This window comes from Eptatretus burgeri, chromosome 14 (assembly GCF_056783735.1).
Source record: "Eptatretus burgeri isolate ZD-2024b chromosome 14, Ebu_testis_v1, whole genome shotgun sequence".
Taxonomy (NCBI): Eukaryota; Metazoa; Chordata; class Myxini; order Myxiniformes; family Myxinidae; genus Eptatretus; species Eptatretus burgeri.
In genome coordinates, this window is record NC_140974.1 from 52,794,554 (window position 1) to 52,807,671 (window position 13,118).

A 13,118-nucleotide genomic window follows, 5' to 3' on the forward strand; every position below is an offset into this window, starting at 1 on the left:
CTGACTGCTCTGGGTGCTGGTGCTCAAGCAGATGATGGCGAACCCAATCAATAATTGTCTGAGCAAAGGTCTTGCGCATCACTGAGAGCAGCGTCACCCCTCGGTAGTTGTTGCAGTCCTGGCGATGACCCTTCTCTTTTCAGAGGAGGAGGAGGAGACCCCTCTTCCAGTCAGTTGGGATGATACCTGTGTTTCAGAGCATAGAACTGCTTGCAATGACAAGAGGACAGCATTTTCACCAGCCTTGAGAAGTTCAGCATGGATGCCACAGATCCTACGAGCTTTATCCCATTTCCACCGGTTCACCGCAGCCTGTGTGTCCACAAACAAAGGTGGATTGCAGTTGCTCGGATGGTCAGCAATAGGGATAGTAACATCCATGATATCCAATTCAACTGCTGGTGGATCAGCCTGGTACAGCTGCTCAAAGTAACCGGCCCTGGGGGCCTTCACTTCGGACTCACGTCACGTGCCTTCAAGACCACCATCACGTCAAGGATGGTGGTCTTGAAGGCACTCCACAACTCTTCAGGGTACTCCAAAGCATCAAGACCTCCCAAATCCTCACTCAGCCTGTTTGCAAACTCCTCAGCTACCCTCTCATCCTTGAGCTTGCCAACATCCAGCCGATGCTGGGATGATACCATTCTCCCAGATTGAAGCTGAAACTTCAGAGTTGCTACCACAAGCCTGTGGTCGGTATTGTGGAACTGAGCACTCTGGTAGATTCTGCAGTTCTGGATCATCCTCCAGCGACCATCACCAAGCACATGGTCAATCTCCTTTGCCACACCACCAGTGTTGGAATACCAGGTCCACCGATGAGCCTGTGGGCGCTGAAACCATGAACCGGCCACCCTAAGTCCATGACTTCCTGCAAAGTCAAGGAACTTAGTGCTATTCTGGTTCACAGTTCCAGACCCATGTGGACCAACCTTCCATCCATAAATTGGGACCATACTCTGCGCAGAGTGTTGCTGCTGCCAAAGCAGTTTCCTCAGCAATTGGGTACAATCATGGACAGATCACCACTCTGACACAGGAAGGATACCAGCAAGCTGTGACTCATTTTGCCAACATCAGAAGGATGACAGGCTGAGTCAACAACACCTGGTATTAACTCAACATCTGAATTGAACTCAGGCCATTGAACATTTCATGGGATTGCCCACCACTCTCACCATTAAGCCAACACCAGGCATATGGGGAACAACACATGTCTCCTAACCACCCTGTCAGTTCCAGTCAATGCATTGAAATCCCCCAAGACTAGAAGAGTATCTTGCCTGGGGCACTGATCAACCACAGAATCGAGCATGGCAAAGAATGTGTCTTTCACGGTGAGATCACTCGCCTCAGTCGGAGGACATACAGAAACCAGGGAAACGACACCCAAGGAGTGACAAATCCTTAGTCTCATAATACGCTTGTTGACCGGTGTTACCCCAATTATCATTGGAGTCAGCTTATTGGACACAGCTACAGCAACTCCTTGGGCAAGGTAACCATCAGAGCGACCAGAACAATAGTAGGTGTAGCCACCCACCATGATCTCGCCACAATCCGGTCTCCGAACCTCAGAGAGAGCTGCAATACCGATGTTCAAACGCTTGAGCTCAGATGATAACAGAGACAGGTGATCATCCTCTCTTAGGGATAGGACATTCCAGGCACCCTCCCGAAGGGACCGCCTCAGGTTAACACAAGGAGACCGCCGTCAGGTGGAGGACACCTCAGCACCACCCCAACACTTCAAATATTACTTTTCATTATATCACCATTATTTTATCATTTTCAAATATCAAATTTCATCATGCCACCAGTATTATATCTATTGAAGATTCCGCTTCATAAACTTTTCTTTATCGAATATTACATTTCATTATATTGTCATAATTATATCTTTACTCGTGTGTGCCCGTACATGCGTGGCCGTACGTGCAAAAAAAAAAAGAAGAAAAAAAAGAATAACAAGAATTGTGACGTCAATTGTGATGTCATAGCACCGTGTCCTGTCATTGGTTTGGTAAATAAATGGCCATAACCTGGGAACCACTTGTTCCGTTTCATATCAAACCTTGAAAAGGCACATACTCAGGTCTCCAGCAATATACCTGGCAAGTTTCAATTAGATCAGACCAGTGGTTGTCGAGAAACAGCGGTCACAGACAGACAGACAGACACACAGAGATTGCTGGAATTCTAGATCGATTAAATATTACAGGTTATTATATCACCATAATTGCATCTTTATCAAATATAGTCAGATCCTGACATTTGCGGTTCCACTATTCACGTACTCCGCGTATTCGCGGCTCACAAAATGTGACCCGTTTCTATATTCATGGCCCTGCGCTTTGCATATTCATGTTTTTTTTTTGTAGGCGCAATTTTTTTCCCGACCAGCCATGAATAAACATAGTTCTAAAATCATCTTCCGCGAGCTGTGCATAAACACAAAACAGCTCTCACCAAGCATATACACCAGCTGCATGAGTAAATACAAAGGAGTTGCGTTTTAATGGGATTTTTGATTTTCCATCATGAATCACGAACCACCGGGAATCTATCCCCCTTTTTCGATTGAAACAATGCCCTGACATTCGCGACACTTTTCAGGAACCTATCTCCCCTGCGAATGTTGGGTCCAACTGTATTACATTTAATTAGAACACCATCACAAAAAATGAAAGAAGACGGTACAGGATGTGTGTGCCACAATGTCCTTTTTAGCCTTGAAGAAAAGGAGGAGGTTGCCAGGTAAGTTGGGTTAACAGTTAAGGTGGCTGCCTTAAGATCTTAGGGTCCTTGAGTTTGAGCCCCTGTCCCATTGAATTTATACCAGGTGGGTTGACCCAACATGTCATCCTTCTGAGGTCGGCAAAATGAATACAGCCGTGCTCCCAGCAATGATGCAACGGGCAGCCACAGAATGCATACAAAAAAATAAATCACAATCATATCTTTATCAAATATTACATCTTATTATATCACCGTTATTACATCTATCGAATAATATTTACAATAAACTTATCTCTATCGACTATTACATTGAATTATATCACTATTATTTTATCTTCATCAAACATTACATTTAATAAGCTTATCTTAATTGAATATTACATTTATATCACCACTATTACATCTTTATCGAGTATTATATTTCATTATATCAGCACTATTATATCTTTGTCGAATATTATATTTCGTAACATCATCATAATTATATCTATAGAATAGTACATTTAATAAGCTTGGGTTTATCGAATATTATGTTTCATTCTAACAGCATATTTATATCTTTATAGAATACTACATTTAATTATATCACGATTATTATATCCATTTAAAAAAAGAAAGAATACAGAGAGGTCAGAAGAAGGATAAAGGGGAAATAGAAATAGATATCTGCGATAACAAAGCGATTACCAAGAGCAAGCCTCCCCTGATCGGGGTGCCAACATGGATTAAATTTGTCGGACTTTATATTAAATTAGGCTCTGTTATTGGAACTCAGCAGACAGTAACCATCTCCGATTCAGGAGAACTTTCTCATTACTGAATTGCGGCGTAGAAATATAGTGTTCGCAGACACATGGTTTCATCAAGAGCAACGTACCAAGTTACAATAATTGTTCTGCAATTTCTAAGGCAACAGTTTGGGGAAAAGATAATCTCTCGGTTTGGCAAGGTTTCATGGCCACCTCGATCCCCAGATTTGACCCCAGTGGATTTCTTCCTCTGGGGATTTTTGAAGAGCCAGGTTTACAAGACAGGTGAGGTCCCACATATGTAGATGAACTTAAGATGAGGATCACTGAAGCCATCACTACTATTGATAATGACGCATTGAAAGCAGCAATGAACAATGTACTGGTTCGATGCAGAGAGTGCATCAATTGTAACGGACAGCATTTAAAAGATGTGATTTTTAAGAAGTAGAGCTGGGTTGTGTATACTGCTCTGATGTCGTACAATCTTCCATACCTGTACTTCACTTTAGTCGACTGAAAACATGATTTACTTTGTTCAGTCTTCTTTTATTACAGAAATAAATGCGTCAGATATTAGTATCACAGCCTGCATAATGAAAGGGCAGTCTTGGGGAGTGGCACACAGAAGATAGACCTGGGGGTGGCAATTGATACAGGTAAACTGACAGCACAGTGCTGGGTAGCTTTCGGTAGAGCTTGCAGGGTTTTAGGTTGTATTCGTAGGGGAGAAATTATAAATCAAAAGAGGTAGTGATAGCTCTCTACAGGAATTTAATGAGACCTCACCTGTAATATTGTGTATAATTTTGGTTTCCATATCTGAGGAAGAATATAATGTGTACCTTGTATAAGGTTATCATAATAGTTATCTTGTACAAGGTTGGCATAATATGTACCTTGTATAAGATTGTAGTAATACTGACAGACCCCGATATTCATGGTTCTGCTATTCGCAGACCCCACGTATTTGCGGTTCATAAAATGTGACCTGATTCTATATTCGCAGCCCTGTGCTTCGCGTATTCGTGTTTCATTCCCAGTTTTTCACGGGTGTATTTGCAGTTTTTCTAACCTGATTCTGTATTCACAGTTTTTCATGGATGTATTCACAGTTTTTGCATGGGTGTGTTCACGGTTTTTCTAACCTGCTTCTACATTCGCGGTATATCGCAGTTGTATTCGAGGTTTTTCACAGGATTTTTGATTTTTCCCATATGAATCACAAACCACCAGAAACATATCCCCCTTTTTCCCATTGAAACAATGTCTCGACATTCGTGTAATCCACATTCACGACATTTTTCAGGAACGTATCCCCCGCAAATGTCAGGGTCCAGCAGTAGTTACCTTGTACAAGGAGGAGGAGATTGGGACCATACTCTGTGCAGAGCATTGGTGCTGCTTAAGCAGTCTCCTTGGCTATTGGGCACAATCCTGGACGGGTCACCACTCCGACACAGGATACCAGCAAGCTGCCACTCATTTTGCCGACCTCGGAAGGATGACAGGCCGAGTTAACCCCACCTGGTATTAATTCAACAATTGAGCGGGATTCAAACTCAGGACCCAAGGATCCAAAGCCCACCACCCTCACCAGTAAGCCAACACCAGGCATAGTTATAGTAATAGTTACCTTCTGTAAGGTTATTGCAATAGTTGCCTCATGTACGGTAGTAGTAATAGTTACCTTGTATAAAGTTATCATAATAGTTACCTTATATAAGGTTATATTAATAGTTACCTCATATCAGGTTATATTAATCGTTGCCTTGTAGTAGGTTATAGTAATAGTTACCTTGTATGAGATTACAGTAATATTTACCTTGTAGAAGGTGATAGCAATAGTTACCTTGTAGAAGTCCACTGTAATATATTATATGTACCTTCTATAAGATTGTAATAATAGTTCCCTTAAACAATGTACAGGTATAAGGTTATCGTAATAGTTATTTGAACAGGGAGAAGGTTATCGTAATTGTTACCTCGTATGAGGCAGTACTAGTAGTAATAGTTTGCTGTGGGTGCCAAGGAACTTTGAGAGATGTATAAATGGTTAATGAGAAGGGTGAAGATAGAGACAACGTTCGACTTGTAGTGATTGTTTCATTGTTCTAGCATTCATACAGGAAGGATTTTAACCCATGTTTGTGTGTTTTTGTCCATTTGTGAGGATCACTTTCAATCTGGAAAGGTTCAATTGTTGTCTGATATTTCACTGTGAAATTGCTAACCCATCCCACAACCAAATGGGGTTGCACAGAGTTAATCTCTTTTCCCTTGATCTCGTTAGTTGGGACTGCAACCAATTTATGGAATTTGCTCGGAGTCGATGAACAAGCGAATTAGAAAGGCCATTTTTTGATCTTCGTGGAGGATCTCTAAGTCTTACGCACATTGTTGTTCTTCATCTTCTTCTTGTGGACTTTTTAGATCCTCGTGGAGGATCTCTAAGTCTTACTCACGTTGTTGTTCTTCATCTTTTTCTTGTGGACTTTTTTGTTTCACAGCCTACATTTTTCATCGAAACTTCCTGAAACTTGGCGTATATAATATGTAGACATACCCTGCGCAGACAGTAACCATCTCCGATTTTGAAAATTCCTCCTAGAAAAAAAGTTATGACGTCAAAATATCTCTGCTAATGGAAATCGCCTAAAAAATTATCTCCGAAACTAGGCAAGCTTTTTGAATTCTGTTTGCGGGAATCGAACAGGGCATTAGCAGAGATTAATTACCGCACATATGATAAATCACTATGACGTCATATCAATTTTTATGACGTCATTCCTTTTTTTTTCTTTCATTTTTTGTTTCACAACCCAGAGTTTTCATCGGATCTTCGTGAAACTTGCCATGTATATGCAGAAACCCCACGCGCAGGCAGTAACCATCTCCGATTTTGGAAATTCTTCCTAGAAAAAAGTTGATGTCATAATATCGCCACTAATGGAAATTGCCTATACCATTATCTCTGAAACTCGGCAAGCTTTTTGAATTCTGCTTGCGGGAATCGAACAGGGCATTAGCAGAGATTAATTACCGCACATATGATACATCGCTATGACGTCATATCAATTTTTATGACGTCATTCCTACTTTTGACATTTTTTGTTTCACAACCCAGAGTTTTCATCGGATCTTCGTGAAACTTGCCATGTATATGCAGAAAGCCCATGTGCAGACAGTAACCATCTCAGATTTTGGAAATTCTTCCGAGAAAAAAGTTGACATAATATCACCGCGAATGGAAATCGCCTATACCATCATCTCCGAAACTCGGCAAACTGTTTGAATTTTGTTTGTGGGAATCAAGCCGGGCATTAGCACAGATAATTTATCGCAAACCTGACACATCGCAATGACGTCATATTCGTTTTTATGACGTCATCATGAAGAGGATGAGGATGTGAGCTCATTTGAGCTTGTTAAAATCCATTTCACTGCTTGTTTACATCTACAAGCCACCAAGAGCTAAACAATTGTTGCCATACCTGTTCAGGGAGTTTGCAGGCTGTTCCTTTCATTTGATTAGCCCAGGGCAAAGGCACGATATTAAGGCCCAACAAGGCACGAACTGTCTCGGCACGTATCATTTGATCAAGAATATTTCATTTAGATTCTATCAAATGCTCGTTGGCAAACGGGAATGGACTCGCAGGAATATGTCGTATTCTTCATGCCTTCACAATTACCATACACTATTAGGAGCACGGTACCACTCACTGCGTTGCATGTCTGTTTGCTCTAAATGTTATTGGATTAGTCACAAATCCCGGAATGGCTCACCTGGTGGGTGGAGCCACCTTACTGGGACACAATTGGGCTCCCTGTGCTCCCAACTGTGGGCTCCCTGATTACATCATACCGGCTGTAATGACATCATTCTCATAGTCGTGCAATGGATTTGTTCTGAGATCACACTGTATTCACAGTAACGACTTGTTCGAGTAGGGTAATTTTGCAAAGTAATCACAATGATTAATACTTTTCTGCACTTTGCTGACTGTGCACCGTATTCAGAGTTTGCATGTTTAACAGACTATAAAAGGTGTGCATATATTCTGTTTGCACATTGTTTGTCCACACAGCATACTTAATTGTGTTTGGATACTTTACATTCGTGTGAACACTGTGTGGTTGGTTGCACACACTACTTTTAGCTGTGAACACCGTACTTTTGTGTGCACACTGTTCGGTGTCATGGGTGGTCCAGATGTATTGTGACCCCAAGCATTTCTTCCCCTTTTTGTCATTAATTTGCAGAAGTAGACCTGGCAATGTTGTATAAAACTTATCACAGGACAAGGCGTCGAATCATCTTGTACAAAGAAAGTATGCTGGTTCACAATTAAACTCACTGGACCCTTAAAAAGGACATTGTTAAAATTTTCAATGATATTTAGTAAAGTTTACATGCCATTTGCCATTTTTATATTGCTTACATCACATTACATCACATTACATCACATTACATCACACACCCATTTATATACAAATATATAAACTTTTAGATAATTAAATGGGGGAACAAGACATCTGGACCACCCTGCACTTGTTGCCCATGTGATTGCATGAAACGTTGAGTGTATATACTGTATTAGCTACACTTGATGCCTGTGTTTGCATCCTGTAATGGTAATCTGTGTGTGCACATTGTACATGTTGCCGATGTGATTGTACACTTGTATCGTGTGTGTGTGTGTGTGTGTGTGTGTGTGTATGTGTATGTGTGTGTATGTGTGTATGTATGTATGTATGTGTGTATATGTGTGTATGTGTGTATGTCTGTGTATATGTGCGTATATGTGTGTATGTGTGTGTATGTGTGTATATGTGTGTATGTGTTTATATGTGTGAGTATATGTGTGTGTGTGTGTGTGTGTGTGTGTGTGTGTGTGTGTGTGTGTGTGTGTGTGTGTGTGTGTGTGTGTGTGTGTGTGTGTGTGTGTGTAAATGTGTATATGTGTGTGTATGTGTGTATATGTGTGTATCTGTTTATATGTGTGAGTATATGTGTGTATGTGTGTGTATATGTGTGTGTGTGTATGTGTGTATGTGTTTATGTGTGTGTGTGTGTGTGTAAATGTGTATATGTGTGTGTATGTGTGTATATGTGTGTATCTGTTTATATGTGTGAGTATATGTGTGTATGTGTGTGTATATGTGTGTGTGTATGTGTGTATATGTGTGTGTGTGTATGAGTGTGTCTGTGTGTGTGTATGAATGTGTATGTGTGTATATGTGAATGTGTGTATGTGTGTGTATGTGTGTGTGTGTGTGTGTATGTGTGTATATGTGTGAATATGTGTGTGTGTATATGTGTGCATGTGTGTATATATGTGTATGTGTTTATATGTGTGTGTATGTGTGTATGTGTATGTGTGTATGCGTGTGTATATGTGTGTATATGTGTGTGTATGTGTGTATGTGTGTGTATATGTGTGTGTATATGTGTGTGTATATGTGTGTATGTGTGTGTATGTGTGTGTATGTGTGTGTATGTGTGTGTATGTGTGTGTATGTGTGTATGTGTGTATATGTGTGAAAATGTGTGTATATGTGTGTATGTGTGTGTATATGTGTGTGTATGTGTGTATGTGTGTATATGTGTGTATGTGTGTATATGTGTGTATGTGTGTGTATATGTGTGTATGTGTGTGTGTATATGTGTGTGTGTGTGTGCGTGTGTGTATATGTGTGCATGTGTGTATGTATATATGTGAAAATGTGTGTGTATGTGTGTATATGTGTGTATATGTATGTTTGTATGTACCGGGCGTCGTGGCGTGCGCCTGTAATCCGGCTACTCGGAGGCTTGGGTTGGAGGATCGCTTGAGGACGGGAGCTCTGCACTGGGCCGTGCTATGAGAGGGTGTAGGGCAGCCCGGAATCATGGCGAAACCCAATCCTTATCCCTGTGTCGTAAGAGGCGACCAGGGTTGCGTCAGGAAGGGCATCCGGCGTAAAACATGTGCCAAATCACTGTGTGGATCATACGGATGATCCGCTATGGCGACCCCTAACGGGAGCAGCCGAAAGACGAACAACAACATGTATGTGTGTATGTATATGTATATGTATATGTATATGTATATATATATATATATATATATATATATATATATATGTGTGTATGTGTGCATTGTTAATGCCTAGTGTGTGTATGTGTGTGTACATGTGTGTATACATATATATATATATATATATATATATATATATATATATATATATATATATATATATATATATATATGTGTGTGTACATGTGTGTATACATATATATATATATATATATATATATATATATATATATATATATATATATATATATATATATATATATGTGCACTGTTAATCCCTAGTGTGTGTGTGTGTGTGTGTGTGTGTGTGTGTGTGTGTGTGTGTGTGTGTGTGTGTGTGTGTGTGTGTGTGTGTGTGTGGGTGTGTGTGTGTGTTGCTGTACCAGCCTGTGTTCGCACACAGTGCAGTGTGAGAGCCTTTTGTAAACTGCAAATTTGCAATCCTAACTCCTATAGCTTATGTAATCGGGTCTGGAATCGAACCCACATTTGACTGCTCAGAGGTAATTGTGATACCTTTGTACTTACCTTGTCGTCATATATATATATATATATATATATATATATATATATATATATATATATATATATATATATATATATATATATATATATATATTGTACGGCTGTGGCAATTGACAGAACACCATAAACGTCCCTAGATTTGTTAGGCCAATAAGTCCAGGTCCAGATAGATTTCCCCAACGTTGTTTTACGGGTCTATTCATGTTAACCGGGCTGTGATCTTTGAGTTAGCCGTTATTCTTTACTATCGTTATTTTGGACCAACCACGTCCACCACCAACATGTTTCAACAACAGGCCAACAACCACCACCACCAACGCTCTCAACAACCGCTTCAAAAAAACCGCCTTCCACCACCACAACCACACCTGCCTCTCACCAAACCACGCCATCCTCACCACTTCGCCAGCAACCGTCAACATCTCCACACCACAAACATCGCCTCACCTTCGTCTCCGAAACGACGCCATCTTTGCGCCAGCCGCGGCGAGTCGGCATCGAGCGGCGTCGCTACAGGCCGACGCGGGAAGTTTGCTCGTCGGATCAAGCTTGGTGATCTCGCGCACGTCCGCTTTCCGCGCAGAGGTCAGAGGTCAGAGGTCGAGGATCGGAGGCCAAACCGCGTCTCACCAGCCCGATAAAAGGACGAGCAGAGCGCCAAGCTCGCGTTCGAGTTGGGTGGAGTCGAGTTGATTGGTCGGCCTGAGTCAGACTGGAGAGTTTGGGGAGTCGGGAGGAAGCCAGAAGCCAAGGAGCTGCGTGGAAGTCTGGGCTCATGACGGAGTCGGTAGCTTGGAGCTTGCAGTCGGTGGAGAGTCCGGGTGTCGCCAAGGAGATGCGAGCTGGAGGCGCGGCCTTACCTGCTGTGTCGCGCTGAACCGCGCGTTCGTGTGGAGAGAGCCGGAGAGAGCTCACCAGTCAGCGACAGGCGGTCCGAGGTGATCGGGCTTCGGCGCAGTTCGAGCATCACTGAGGGACGGACGGGTTCTTACAGAGCATCAACTCTAAGAGAGCAAAGACCCGTTCGTTCCTCTCAAACGAGTTGCCGACTGAGACCGAATCACTCGGCCGCTTGGCAAGGCCTGAGCTCGACCGCGGCTACGCTAGCTGCCATGGGGAAGGAGCATCGCGGGTCGCCTAAGCGCGTTCGTGTGGAGAGAGCCGGAGAGAGCTCGCCTGCCACACGTTAGGCCCGAGCTCGACCGCGGCTACGCGAGCTGCTGTGGGGACGGGACGTCGCGGGTCGCCCAAGCCAGACACCACGAGGATGCAGGTAACCTGCAACGGTCTCGTGGGACTCGTTCGGTTTGCCAAATCCCACGCCATAAAGACCCAAGAGGTCCAGTCTGACCCCATTGACTTTGATGGGGTCTTTTTCCTGCTTTTCTTTCGAATGAATGTTGTGGCGCCGAGTCCCGTAAGTAACACTGTGTAACTGACTGTACATTAATAATTACTTATAGACGGTTGTAGCGCCTTGTCTTGCCCACGTGCCGTGCCGCATCCATTGCTTGTTCTGTGTACGTGCATGTTGGTGTTTTTGAATGATTGCATGATTGTTCCTGCATACGTAGAGTAAATAAATGTGCTGGTTTAAATGTAAACCTGTTCGTCGCGTCCATGCCCCCATTGAAATGCCATCTTGTATTGCGGAATATTAGTTGGCTTTTAAGTAGCCGGTGAAGTGATCGGGTCCAACGGGACTACACGATATCACCCCGCTCGGTTATCCCAAAAGGAAGCGAGCTGCTTAAGCGGCTTGTTTCCAAGCGGTCCCGGTGAGGTACAACCTCTCGGTAACCTACCTGCGCGAATCATTAGGTAAATCGAAAATTTGGCGATCGGACCCTGTATATCGGATCGGATCGGACGCGGGTAGGGTAGGGACAAGGTTGTGGTGGGATTGTAAACCCATCCGTGACTGGTTTCTGACACCATTGCAGAAAGTCACGACTGGATTGTCCGTTCGGTGGGCGAACCGGCTGCTATTGGTGAAACGCGGTCGTTCGTACGCCAGGCGGGCGGGAATACTACAACTATATATATATATATATATATATATATATATATATATATATATATATATATATATATATATATATATATATGTACATACATGCACAATACATTACGGCCGTCGTGAATACTTTATATTTGGTTATGAGGGTCCTGCTTTGTATGGGTTACCATTTGAACATTACTGAGGTCTCTCTTTGACATCACTGTTATAATAGTTTTCCTCGATTTCCTAAACACATTTCCTGAAACAATATCCGACATTACCAAAACAGGTAACAGATTTAAAACAGTCTTGTGGTTTGCAAAACTTTGCAAAATGCAATAATGGTGTCAAATCTCAAAATCAAATATTCCCATCAAAATGATACATTTGTCATCAAATGAAAAGCTCACATTATCAACCATTTCATAAGGGTACAATAAAAATAAAAAAAATTACCGTTTTTACAGCCATTTTTCCCTGCTGTGCAAGGGTTTGGCTTTTTCTTGAGGCAATGTTTTATGGCTGGATGCCCTTCCTGACGCCAACCCTGGTTGCCTCTTACGACACACAGGGATATGGTACACCTATTCTAACCGGGGCATACACCGGGACCAGTACACTGGCACTCATTTCGCCGACCTCAGAAGGATGACAGGCTGAGTCAACCCCCTCGTGTTAATTCAGCAGCCAACGGGGCTTGAACTCAGGACCCTGGGATCCCAAGCCACCACCCTAACCACGAAGCCAACACCAGGCTTATAAGGGTACAATAAATGCCAAATATAAACATCGGAATGTTTAACCCTTTCATTAATTATTTATTCATACCATTTCTGCCTGTTTGCTCCTCTTCGATTCTTGGACATTGTGTAATGTGACCATACATGTTACCTATAAGTGTATGTCTTTTTATCAGTGTACATAGCCCCAGATATCACTGAAAACGTGTGCATAACATCACAATTTGCTAAAATTACAATGAAAACAATCCTTTTGAAGAAAAAAAAAAGGATTTTA

At 42.2% G+C, this 13,118-nt stretch overlaps 1 protein-coding gene and 1 pseudogene across 1 annotated transcript in view; one reads left to right on the top strand and one right to left on the bottom strand.

Annotated features, from left to right (window-relative positions):
* LOC147013209 (uncharacterized) overlaps nucleotides 1–13,118 on the bottom strand; it is a 101,541-nt gene that overhangs the window by 73,752 nt on the left and 14,671 nt on the right. The gene's annotated exons all lie outside the window — the stretch shown is intronic.
* LOC147013210 (uncharacterized) lies at nucleotides 8,093–9,292 on the top strand (annotated as a pseudogene).